The sequence below is a fragment of the Galeopterus variegatus genome, unplaced genomic scaffold, assembly GCF_000696425.1.
Source record: "Galeopterus variegatus unplaced genomic scaffold, G_variegatus-3.0.2 Scaffold498, whole genome shotgun sequence".
Lineage (NCBI taxonomy): Eukaryota > Metazoa > Chordata > Mammalia > Dermoptera > Cynocephalidae > Galeopterus > Galeopterus variegatus.
The window spans coordinates 194,032-206,412 of NW_007726609.1; the positions used below are offsets into that span (position 1 = coordinate 194,032).

General features: G+C 34.9%; 1 long non-coding RNA gene across 1 annotated transcript in view; it reads left to right on the top strand.

The window, feature by feature from the left end:
* LOC103587873 overlaps positions 1-3,429 on the top strand; it is a 6,004-nt gene extending 2,575 nt beyond the window's left edge. Inside the window, exons 2-3 of the long non-coding RNA XR_550261.1 lie at positions 887-1,025; positions 3,063-3,429. This is a non-coding gene — a long non-coding RNA (uncharacterized LOC103587873). The remainder of the gene's footprint in view (positions 1-886; positions 1,026-3,062) is intronic.
* The last annotated feature ends 8,952 nt before the right edge of the window (positions 3,430-12,381 follow it).

Below are 12,381 nucleotides of genomic sequence, written 5' to 3' on the forward strand. Positions count from 1 at the left end.
TCCCAAGCGGCGCACTATCCATTGCGCCACCGGGCCGGCCCCATTTCTACAGGCACTTTTGCATTTAATTGGTGGATATTTCTTTTTTTTTTTTGTCCTTTTTGAGACCGGCCGCACTGTGCTCAGCCAGTGAGCGCTGCGAGCGCACCGGTCATCCCTATATAGGATCCGAACCCGGGGTGGGAGCGCCGCTGCGCTCCCCAGCGCCGCACTCTCCCGAGTGTGCCACGGGCTCGGCCCAATTGGTAGATATTTCTAGTGCTGAGACATTCTATTCACAAATGAGAATAAGGCTGCAATAGGTACACAAAAGGCAAATGAATTTCTGCAGAAACTAAAATATAAAAATGGGCAAAAGCCTGGTAGTTAAATAGCTCTGTGCTGTCAGTAGTTTAACTGTAGACATACATACTGTACCTAGCTGATGACCAAATGCATAGCTCAACTGGTGACACTAGAGGGTGCTATTAGTGAAAGCTTAGAAAGATGAATAAAGTCTTCCAACACCCTTCCCCCTCTCCACCACTATAGATTATAAGAATTTGAAAAAGGCACACCTGTGAAACTAACACTTCTTTATTCCCTCCTGGACATGACTTGTGAGGTTTGTTGTTGTTGTTTGTCCTGAGACTGGCCTTACAATATTACCAAAATAATAAAATATTAGGAGTTCATTATAGTGCTCGGACAAGTAATTGGGAAAAGTTTGAAATGGTTCCCTGCTCTGAGAAAAACTTTACCAAACGCCTAAGAAGGGGAGGACAAGAAAAAAAAAAAAAATACCCAAGAAAGGGCTTTCCACTGAGGAAAGATTTCAAAAGGAATTCTTGACTACTCAAGGCAATTGTTTGTTAATCAAATCATATAAGATTTTTTTCCCCTCTAGGCTTGAACAGCTCCATACTTGTAGTGGACAGAAACTGCAGCCGACTTTCTTGCACAAGAACCTGGAATTATGGCTGTGTGTGCATAGCTGAACTTTGCTGAAGCACTGAGTTCTGATTAATGCAATTAAACGAGTGAAGGTATGCGGTGGTGTCCTAAAGGTTGCTGTTTCCAGCTAAAGAATGTGTTTCGTTTATTGTACTCTCATTTTTCTACAGATGAATAGTTGCAAACTGTACCAGATGAGGCTTTTCATCTCTGTTATTTGCCTATATTGTGATGGCAGCCCATGAGCAGGGGAAATGATTGTCTTTTAAAGTGTAGAAGTATCAGAAGGCTATTAACAGTCACTATCCTTCTTGTTTCCTTAGGACAGGTTTTGGCTTGACTTATCCACATGTTGCATGGTGAGGTAAAAGATTTCAAGAGGTTTTGGTTCTTGAGGAAAACAGAATTCTTTTTCGTTGTTGTTTCTTTTAACATTGAGAATGAATTTTTTTATCCTATCAAAGTTCCTATGTGGCTATCTCTTCAGGAAGTATGTATCAACTATTGCTCTAAATTTAGGAAATACACACATATACGAAAACAATCACAATGTTTCCAAAGCAATGTATTGGTATTGATAAAAATATACATTTTTCAAGAGTTCTGGATTAATCCCACATTACTCTGAGCCTTCTTTACTTTTTAAGCCTCTTTGTATCTACTATAAGATATGACTATGAGCTAAGTAGATTTAACTTTTGTATGGTTTGTGATATCAGTTATATTTTCTGATGTGTGATAACATATGTGTATTTCGTTGAAATGTACGGGAAAACTGCTGCTTTACGTGTTTCTTTCTTTCTTTTTTTTTTTTAACAACCATGGTTTTGGTTTAGCCAATAAAGTATTTAGTGGGTGCCTATTTCCAGCCAGTTTTCATTGACTGGACTACTGCAGACATCCAATTTTTAATGATTAGATATGTGCTTAGATTATCAACAAAGGATTTCTGGTTTTTGTTTAACATCGACCAATTTTTATTTCATTATTACTAAAACTTAGCTGAATGTCAGTTTCTGTCTCTGGCCAAAATGTAGGTGATCCTCTTAGATTTCCTTTTACATAAGGTGAAGAATGATGATTTATTTTACTTTCATGTAAAAAAATGTCTTGAATTTCTAAATTAATCATTCTTTCTTAATTAACTTCTAAATAGAGTAAAACCACAGGTGCAGTTTGGCACACTACTGATACTATTGTGGCTATCTTTTTTTGACAGGCTGGAGAGTGAAGGGGAAAGGTTTGAAGCATAGAAGGATTTTCTTTTAAGAAAAAGAAAAAGTGTCACGCAAAATTGGCAATGAAAATAAAATGTTCTACCTAGATTCCTTCCACGGTGAATATTATTATTATCCTCCATCTTCTCTAACCCTGTTGCTGGAGCTTGAAACACTAAAAGAGCTTCTCCTTCAGGCTGAACCTAATCCTGTTGTAACAAAGAATCCCCCAGAAATCTCTACCTTGTCAACTGATCGGTTTTTGAACTAGATCTCTTTTCAGACCGAGTGTTCAGTGTTCTTGTGGTGAATCGTAGTGGTCTTATTTGTAGAATTAGCCATCTACCTCAGTTATTTCTGATATTCATTGGGATCATCGGCACTCTTCCTAGTCTCTACCAGTGCCTTTCCTTGGTGCCCTAGGTTCAGTGTCAATGAAATATTACCTACCTGGCTGAGGGACGTATCCCAACAGGAAAAACTTCTTAGCACTGTCCTACAAATATCAAAATAACTCGTGACTCTAGCCTGTCATTTTATGCTTTACATTTTGGGACCACTTATTCTTTGGAAGGTGCTGAAGTGGGTAGGCTATGTTGGTAAGCCTTTTTGTTTGTTTTTATTTATTTATTTTTGGGGTAAGCCTTTTGCAATTCATCACAAGAAGTAATGATATATTATTTGAAGATGTTTATTATTCTTGAACAGTGCAACTGAATTACTTAACACTCACACTTCTACTTCCGTCAATTATAAATTATTCTAAAAAATAACCATGATGTAACAATCATTGAAAAATTATAAATAAAATGTCAGAATATATGAAATCAACTTTGTCATAAAGTTGTTAAGTGACAGAGGTTTTCAAATATTCTATGAATTATTAAAATAACCACCTTTTTTTTTTTACAGGGATCACTTGAGGAAGAGCCTGAATGGATTTCTGAAAAGGCCATAATATTTTAAAAGCCCATTTACAAGAGAAGATGTGTGGTAACTTTGAAGTATACCTCAATTAATGGCACAGACAGTGAAATGAGTATCTTCAGAGTTAGTCAAGGACATCAGGAATTATTTACTTAAAATGAAAATATTGAAAGTATTAAACTGTATTTGTCAGCTACTGTTATGAACTAACATTTCACGGAGGATTAAGTGCTACTACAGTCTGTACTAAATTAACTTTTATTTTTAACTTTGTGTCATTCTGTTCTTCAAACGTCTTTCTGGGTTAATGACTTATAAAAATAATATAAATTAAAAATTTCCCTGAAATATAGTGCCTACTTGTTATACTTTACAGAACCACTTGGACATGAGATGCAATCTAGACTGGCAGAATTGTCAGATAAACAATACTTTCATTGTTACATTAGATTTGATCTACCAAGAAGCTATAAATTATAGTCAATAAACTTAACAAAATTAACTTCGCTTAGAGTTCTAGTCAACTAATAATAAATTAAAATAAATCCCCAAACTAGAAGATAGTCTTTTTTTTCTCCAAGGGATGTTTGGAAACTAGTAAGCTGGATTGGGTATCAGAGAAGGAGGAGGAGGAAGGTGGGACGTGAAGAACAGGCAATCTCAGCGTCCTAAGGAAGGGGAGCTGGTAAGCGTCCTTTTTTCCTTTTAAACTTATTTTCTTTCTCCTTCAACTTCATTACTATCACTTTTAAAACTTACTCTGTGCTACTTCTCTTTCAACTTTTCTACAAGTTCTCCGGTGGTATAAAGTGCTCATCTTGAGACTGGTGTGGGAAAGAATGATAGTGAAAAAAGGAGCTAAAGTCACCATTCTCTTCACAATGATTCCATTCCGCAAACTCTGGGACAAAGGGAAGGGTGCTAGCAGGTAGCAAATGGTGGAGAGACTCCAAGTGGTCTTCAAACCCTGTCCCAAGACCCCTGATCTTTTTACTTTGAGCTCTCCAAGCCCAAGTTTGGGCAGTGTAGTCTACAATAGAAAGAGGAACTTGCAGGGGAAATGACAGTGATAGTGTGTTTTTTGTGCGCTTCTAGGGGGCAGCAGAGGGACAAATTAGAGTTGGAGGAGGTAGGGATGGTACAGAGATGGGAAACAGGTTTATTTAAAGGAGAACCTCCTGTGTCTTTAATATGTAAATATGTGTTGTGACTTTACAGCACAGCACATGAAGAGTTTATTCAACCTGCGAAAACTTTTGAAGTAGTGTGAAAAATGCTGCTGGGCAGTTGTAAAAGTAGTCTTGGCTCCTCAAAACTGTTGGCTCCATCATGGTGAGGTTAATTGCTCTGCATATGGCTATGTCCTGCTATTAACATTCACATTACCCTTGATGTGCTGCTGCCCAAACCAGACCAGACCTAATTTCAAAACTGGGGATATGAAGAGCCATTTATGGATATGGAAATAAAAGGGAGTAAGTTGAAGAAGTCTGTGCATTGTAGCACAACAGTGAGAGATTCCATTGTAACTATTTTGGACATAATATTTTGCATTATTGATTAGAAATTGTGATGTACGTAACACAGTTTTAATTTCCTAAAGCACCTTTTTTTTTTTTTTTTGGCTATGTTTTTACTGCATGGCATGAAGGGAACAGAATCAGCTATGATGTGTATTACCTAAGAGTCTAGAAAGCCTGGATTTAATTTGTGAATCTATGGCATTCTGCTGTAGAACATTTGGTAAGTTACTTAAACTCTAAATTCCTGTTTCAATAACTATGTATTGAGAAATAAAATTATCTTGAGAATTCTTATCAGGAATAAATGAGATGATGAACATAAAAACTGCTGATGGAGTACCTTACACAAATATTTTAATACTTTATATTTTTGTAGTTATAAAAATATTTTATATATTTACAGTTTAACACTACAAAAATTTATACTTCATTAGACATCTAAAGCAGTCATTGAAATAAAAGGAGAGGTGGGGATAGCTGTATTAATCATTTGCTCATTTGTTAGTTCATTTATTCATTCATAACAAATATTTATTGAAGAACTATATATTTGAGGCACATTTTTAGGCATATTAATTCCTTAAATAGCCTTTCTATTTTGTGTGTGTTTTATAGCTCTCTAGATGGTGAGTTATTTAATGCTGAGTACAAACTCATTAATTGAGGTAGGCAGGGAGAAGGGATTGGTAACCTCAATTTATTTGCGGAAAATAAATATTCCCTCCAACACCACCCACATAACTTGCACCTCCCCTGAGGAGCTATTGCACCCTTAAATACAGTCCAAAATTAATATTAATGATTTGTGTAATATATACATATACATAAATATAGAGATACATATTTTGTAACAGTAGGTTGTCCCTATTTTAGATTTTTTGAACAGCCCCATATTGATTGAATAACCGATATAAATAGAGGCCAATTTACAATGAAGTTAATGAAGTTTAAGCTTGAGGGCCCCTCACTTACATTGGCCTCTTCTAAGGCTTGATATTACAAAATCACAGTCATGAGAAAAAGCAATCAACTAATAGGCAGCCAAAAATGTTGGAAAAAGGTATAGAGGTGCATCAAGGCGATTATTATTAAAAATGTGCTACATACATACTTGGATTCTGTGATGTTTGTGATATTTGTCAGCATTTATAAATTCGTCATTTGTTCTGATCTCTCTTTTCTCTACCTACAAATAAATATTCTGTTTATACCAAATTTTGTATGATAATTTCATATTCTTTTGTTAAAGAGAGCCGACATGTATAAGCTTTAAGTTCCAAAAACTAGGACTCACACCCATTTATCCATGTCAAAAGACTTCCCTTTTATTCTTCCAATGGAAATGAAAAATACCTTTTTAAAATGGAACTTAAGTTATAGTTTTGGGCATTTACTAAGTGGATTAATTTAGGTTTACAAAATAACCTCAATTTCTAATTTTGAAAAATTTTTAGTTTCTATAGCCTTCTGGAAAATAATTCTTAGCCAAATCAGCAACTAAAGGGAAAGTAAGAAGAAACCTCAATACATTTGTGCAAGAGAGTTTAGTCCTTTAGTTAAAGCACAGAAAGCATGTACTATGCTACCATATGGATGTCTATAAACTAGGACTGGCCTTTATCAACTTGGAAATTATAGAAATTGTTCAAGTTTTGGACTTTTGGTTATAAGTCATTTTTCTTCTCAGATAATCATCTGTCATGTTTAAAAGATATATGAAATTCCTGAGAAATCAAATAAAATGGAATTTTGTATTGAACATAAAATAGAACAACTATCAAATCAATCTTTCAGAGTTCTATGATGACAATCCTCTCCTGGATTTCATATATTTTTTTCACTTTGAACTGCTAAGTATATTATATTTCACACAAAAGGAGCATTAGTCAAACTTTAAAATTTTTCTTCAGACCAGTTGTCATTTTTGTTATTTTTAAGTGACAAGGGACAGGAAGCAATTGCAATGATTCTCTCTATTCCAATTGAAGTTCTTCTCTTACTTATAATCTGCTCTGAGAAGAAACTGGCATCGTAATTTACAGACTAAATTAAAATGAATAGGATTCCTTTATGAAAATACAGAGTAACTAGACTTTAGCGAATAATAATAGCTCATGAAACTCTTAATGGTTTTGTGTTTGTTGTAATACTGTACATAGTTAAGTATTTTTCTATTGAAAAAAGTTCATACTTGTATAAGAGAAGGAGCAACTTGGAATTTATTAAAATGGAGCATTTTTTAGTTAAAAAGTGATCAAATCTTGAGTTTCTCCCCTTGGGAAAGTTCCTTTAAGTAAAGCATGTGTTTAGAAGTATGGCTAAAAGTCTACTAGTTAATAATGACAAACAAGTGTGCTGCCCACGTATGCATATGATCATACCTGCTCTTTTTTTTTTTTTTTTCTTAGCAGCAATGATGGCTTTCCTTTATGATCAAAAACTAGATGTTCGTTAGAGACTTGGTTAATGGCAAAGGGCCAGTGTGGGTGGAAACAAAATATTTTTTTTCTGTGCAAAATTAGCTGGCCTATATGTGACTCAAATCCATGAGCTTGGACTCATTAGCACAATACTTTAACTAATTAAACTAATGAATCTCGAAAAAATGACAAATCTTAAGTTAGAGAATAAGGTTTTCTTTTAACTTGGCTTGTTAAAACAGAAGCAGACTATTAAGTAAGGATGCCACAAATGTGCTAACACTTCCTGAAATCACACTGACAATAGGGAGAAAGATTGTCTTTCTCTTTTGTCCCTGGCACGTGTTCATAATTGCAGAGAATATCATAAGTTAGAGAATGTCATAAGTTACTAGTCTACTGGCCAAGTGTTGATAGTAATAATAAATGCAAAAGGCGATATGGGGAATTCAAAAATTAAGGAAGACAGAACAGAAATGCTGGAAATTGCTAAAATACTGTGTATGCATGTTCACAAACATGAAAATAATAACTTAAGAAATCTAATAATTTTTCTTTTCTGAAACATTTGGTGCTGAATTAGAGACCAAACCAACATAGCACCACCAAATCTAATATTGGGTGATCACCAAATCTAACTAGGCCAATTAATTTGTTTGGATCATTAATCATTTTGGTGATCCTAATATCCATTGCAAGAGGACTGAAGCAAATCCATAAGTTTGTTTATTAAGCTACCTTAAGGATTTATTCAAGCAACCGTGTAATATTTCCTAAGTGATGCATTTACTTAAAATTATGTTCTTAGAAGCATGTTCCTTGGATTTGTAATTAATACTAGCTTTAAAGGCTCTGAGATGTATTACAGCAAAGAAATATATGTAACAATTTCTAACCCAGAATTTCCCAAAATTAATTGCCTGTGGAGTCTGTCTTTTTTCTTTTCTTTTTATCAGTAAAATCTATTATTGTACTTTTGAACTCACTTTGAGAGATAGTGACTTATAAGGTACTTATATTCCTACTGAGAAAGCATATAAAGGAATAGATTCCAATTACTTGCATATTGTAGAACTATCACAAGAGAGAAATTGAAACCCAATTATGATTATAATTACTTCTTTTTGTCTCTAAATTTTACACTTTTATATTTTAATGTATAAACTTATATCATATAATATTTTAAATGGTTAGAATCAAATTAATAGATTTGCACAGCTGTTCTTTAAGTTCTAGGCATTTGGACTAGAGTGTCTTTACTATGTATCAAAATGTTCATGACTATAAGAAAAGCAATATCAATTACTTGGTCAAAGTCCAGTTTCAGCTAAATTACATTCTGTCTAATCAAAATTCTCCTTATAACATCGATTATATGTAGTTTTATTTCACTTTATACCTTAAAACTCTATGTTATGTTGTCTTGTTATTTAGTGCCAAGCTGCACCCCTAAGATGACTGATAACTTTGATTGGCTTGTAATGTGACTTGAGATGTACAGAGGAAGAAAAAAACTTTTCCGCTCCCCACTCAGGTTCAGGGTCCAGGGACCTGCAAATTAAACTGACAAAAGACAGCTTAACATGATAAAGGCATATATAAACTTTATTGGTGTTAATATTTTTATATGCACTGGTGCTTTACAGAAAAGAAATGAAAAACTCAAAAGAGATGTTTAGAGCAGGGAGCTTATGTTCCATTTTAACAAAGTGTGATAAATTGTGAAGTGACCAGACAATGGAAAGGAGGTTTGGGCTTCAAGGGGGGTAAATTTTGGGAAGGTACTAGGAAATACATAAAAGGAACTAATGGTAGATAAGGGTTATTTACGCAGACTCATCTTGGTGCCATTTCCAGTGAGAATAGTCATTCTTCTCTTCCTGGTACAGAGAGGAAGTCACCTTTACAAATGGAAATTTCCTTTAGAAAAGGGAAATTGATTCCCTGCTTTTAGTCAGATAGGAGGAGGGTAGGCACCTCCTGTGTCTTCTGTTTCTCAATTACCTTCAACTTAAAATAATCCTTATGCCAAAGTGGCATATTTTGGGATGGCATATTGTGATCCCCTTCAGATGTCAATCACAGTGTAAGTGAAACTCATTTTACTTGGTCATAATTTCTTTGTTAATTTTCTTTGTATTTGTTTCTTTAAGAGATTAACCTTTTTAACAAATGTGAAAGTAGCATATATTCCTATGTATGTACTTCAGCAGGTGAACTCACTAATCTCTCATAGGCCAATTTCACTTCAGAGATTAATGAAATGTTACATGATTATGGTGTGGCATATGAATTTTGGCTGTAGACATTCAGCCATAGACACAAAAGCCACATATTTAAATCACTGTTTATTTTGGTTAAGATTAGAAATATAATAGTTTTCAGCATAGGAGATAGTGAAAGTAAAACACTTATTTTTAGTATTTTTATTAAACTCTCCACAGGAAATAATACACTTAATAGATCAATGGCATTTGTAGTTTTGTTCTGTTAAGCAGAGTCATTTTTGAAAAATAATGATGGAATTTATAGCACCAACTTTGTCATTTCTATTTGGTTTCTTGTTTAAACACTTAGACATATATTTTTTTTTCTAAAATTAACCTGACTCAGACAGACATACACTCTTTCAATTATTTTTAAAATTATGTTTCTAATTGGATAGCAGTCCTTTGTAGCTGTAAATGGCAGTTCCTCTGGCAAATTTTGTCATAAGTTTAAGATGAATTCAGGTCTTCTTTCAGGCTGAAATTTGAATTCATGAGGTATATGCACTGGGTGCACAGGAAGTGCTTATTCTTCAATTGCATACCTTATTTGAATAGTGACACTACCGATTTTTAGCTCACTTGTAACCAATTATTTTCAATACCATTTTTAGAAAAGCACCACAAAGCCATATAATTCCATAGTCACAAATTTGGTTTTTATCATTTGGAAAGAAAATACTGTGTTCTGAAATGGGTCACCTTAATGGGACCTGGGACTTTGTATGAGTCTGCTAATATCTGTAGCATATTGACTGTTTTTGGTAAGTGTTTATTGTAGAATTCGTCAGTACTGCTATACAAATTTCACAGTCATTTTTGGAGATGGCAATACCTACTTGCCATGGAAGCACTAAAAGTAGTAATTTTGTAATGATGTTTAAATGAAAAATTGATTTATCTGTTTTAATCGCTAACCAATGAAGTAGAAACAATAAATACATTTTATGACAACCTTTAATTCATATTTGTGAAGAAATTGTGTCTTTTTTAAGTATGAAAACCAAAGGACAAACAATTCAAATGAAAAAAAATACCATAAAAGTGTTGAATTCACTTCTTAATATTTTCTTAAAGCATAAAATTTTGCTGTATAAAAACCAGTGACTAGCTCTTTTCAGTTGTCATAATTTTAAACAGATACTTGAAAGTGGAAGACATATTAAAGGATCATCCAGTCCAGATGTGTTTGCACTGTATTCTTCAGAGTCCTCGGGTTTCAAGGAGGTGTTTTAGAAGTTATGGGGTGCAATGAGAACGATGCTGGGGGTGAGAGTAAGGCCCTGGGTCATCTTCACTTAGAATTGCTCTGTTTTTTGCTGCTGTGTATGTGGGTTTCCACTAAATATTTTGCATGGTCAGAGTTCTGCTGCTAAAAAACAAAAAATACCTTTAAGAAAATTACTGATCTAGGCCATCATCTTCATTTTACAGTTGAGAAAACTGAGGCCTGCTGGATTTAATGAACTTATTCATAAACATACCCATTTACTGAGTAGCAGAATAAATTGTTTATCAAAGATACTTGTCAGGATATATTTATTATTCCTTAAATTTATATATGATTTTGAACTTCTCAAAGCAACTTCATGTTTGTTATTTGATTTGATCCTCAGAAAATAACACTATTAGTGTTTATAGAAAGCCTTAGCCCAGTTTTAGAGAGGAGATGATGAGGTTGAAAGACATAAAGCCACAAGGGTTATACCACACTACTGGTAGAATCAGGATGACAAATAAGTTCTCTGGACTCCCAGAGGCTTGCCCTGGATCTTACCTTGTTCTAATAATAGCTTGCCTAGGTAGTGGTGGTTTACACAGATGTGGCACACACACTTGTCAAAATGTTTACCAGAAATGTATGATGCTGTCACCATAGAATCTCAACTCACTGAGACTTAAAAAACTTCTAGGCTTGCATTCCCATTTTACTGATGAAGAAACTGAGATTTAAGCTAAATAAAAGAACTTATAATTAGAAGCGGGACTCGAATTAAAACCTATATATACTAAATTCAAATTGGTGTTTTTCCTACTAAACTACATTGCATCTTAATTGGTAACATATGGTAACCAGTGAAAACACACATTCTTGGTGGAGTTCTGCATCTGTGCTTTTAATCATACAGCTCCTCTGTCTTAGAAGGCCGAAGACTTTCCTGCAGAAGTTACAAACCCTCTGAGATGGGTGTGATAAGCTGTTTTATGAATTACAATGTCCCTAAGGAAGAAAAGAATGTTCTTTGTGTGAGGAGGATTATGGCCATCTAACATTTGCAGAGAAATTGTAGTTTTCTTAGCCAATTGTTGTGAGAGCTTGCAAGTAAAGAAGTTAATACCCACTTTTCTGTTCAGGTGAGAGATTCAACCCCCATGTTTTCTGGATGAGATCTCAGTCCACTAAAGATTTATTGCCCTTGAAAGGTAAATAAAGTTATTTTTAGTTTCGAGGCAATCCAGTCATAAGGATTGTGCTAATTTAAACAAGTATTTTCGAAATCTCTACTAGAGGCTATTAAAAGCATTTTTTCTTTTCTGTGTACACTCCATTTCTATTAATGTCACCTCAGATGCCTTCTCAACTGTAGAGCTTCTTTCATAAATACATATGCAAAATGAATGCAATTTAATATATCTTAAGTAATTACCTTAGCTGCACAATTATACATTCTTTGATAACCTTTTAAAAACAAAATTTTTTGAAGAAAATGTAGTTTTATTAATTTTTTTTTTTTACATTCTAGGATGTTGTTGCAGAGTAGTTGGGCAGTTGTGAGGGAGGGGGAGAGGGGAAAGGGGTAGGAAATGTGATGGAAGAAGGAGGAAGGAGGAGAGGTGGGACTGAGGCCTGTGGCAACCCCCTCATTGCCACAGGGGAGACCGGGGGGGGGCTTCCAGCAGTGGCTTGGTCATTGCTGGGCTGAGTGCAGATGTCAGGGGTGTGTGGCAAAAGCCCTCACCCCCCACCACTCCAGCTCAGTAACCCCGGGCCCTTTTTGCTGAGGTTTGGTGGTCACTGCTCGGCTGGCTGCACACGTTGTGGGGAGCCTGGCCAAGGCCCTCAGCCCCCCACCGCCCTGGCTCAGGAAAGCCC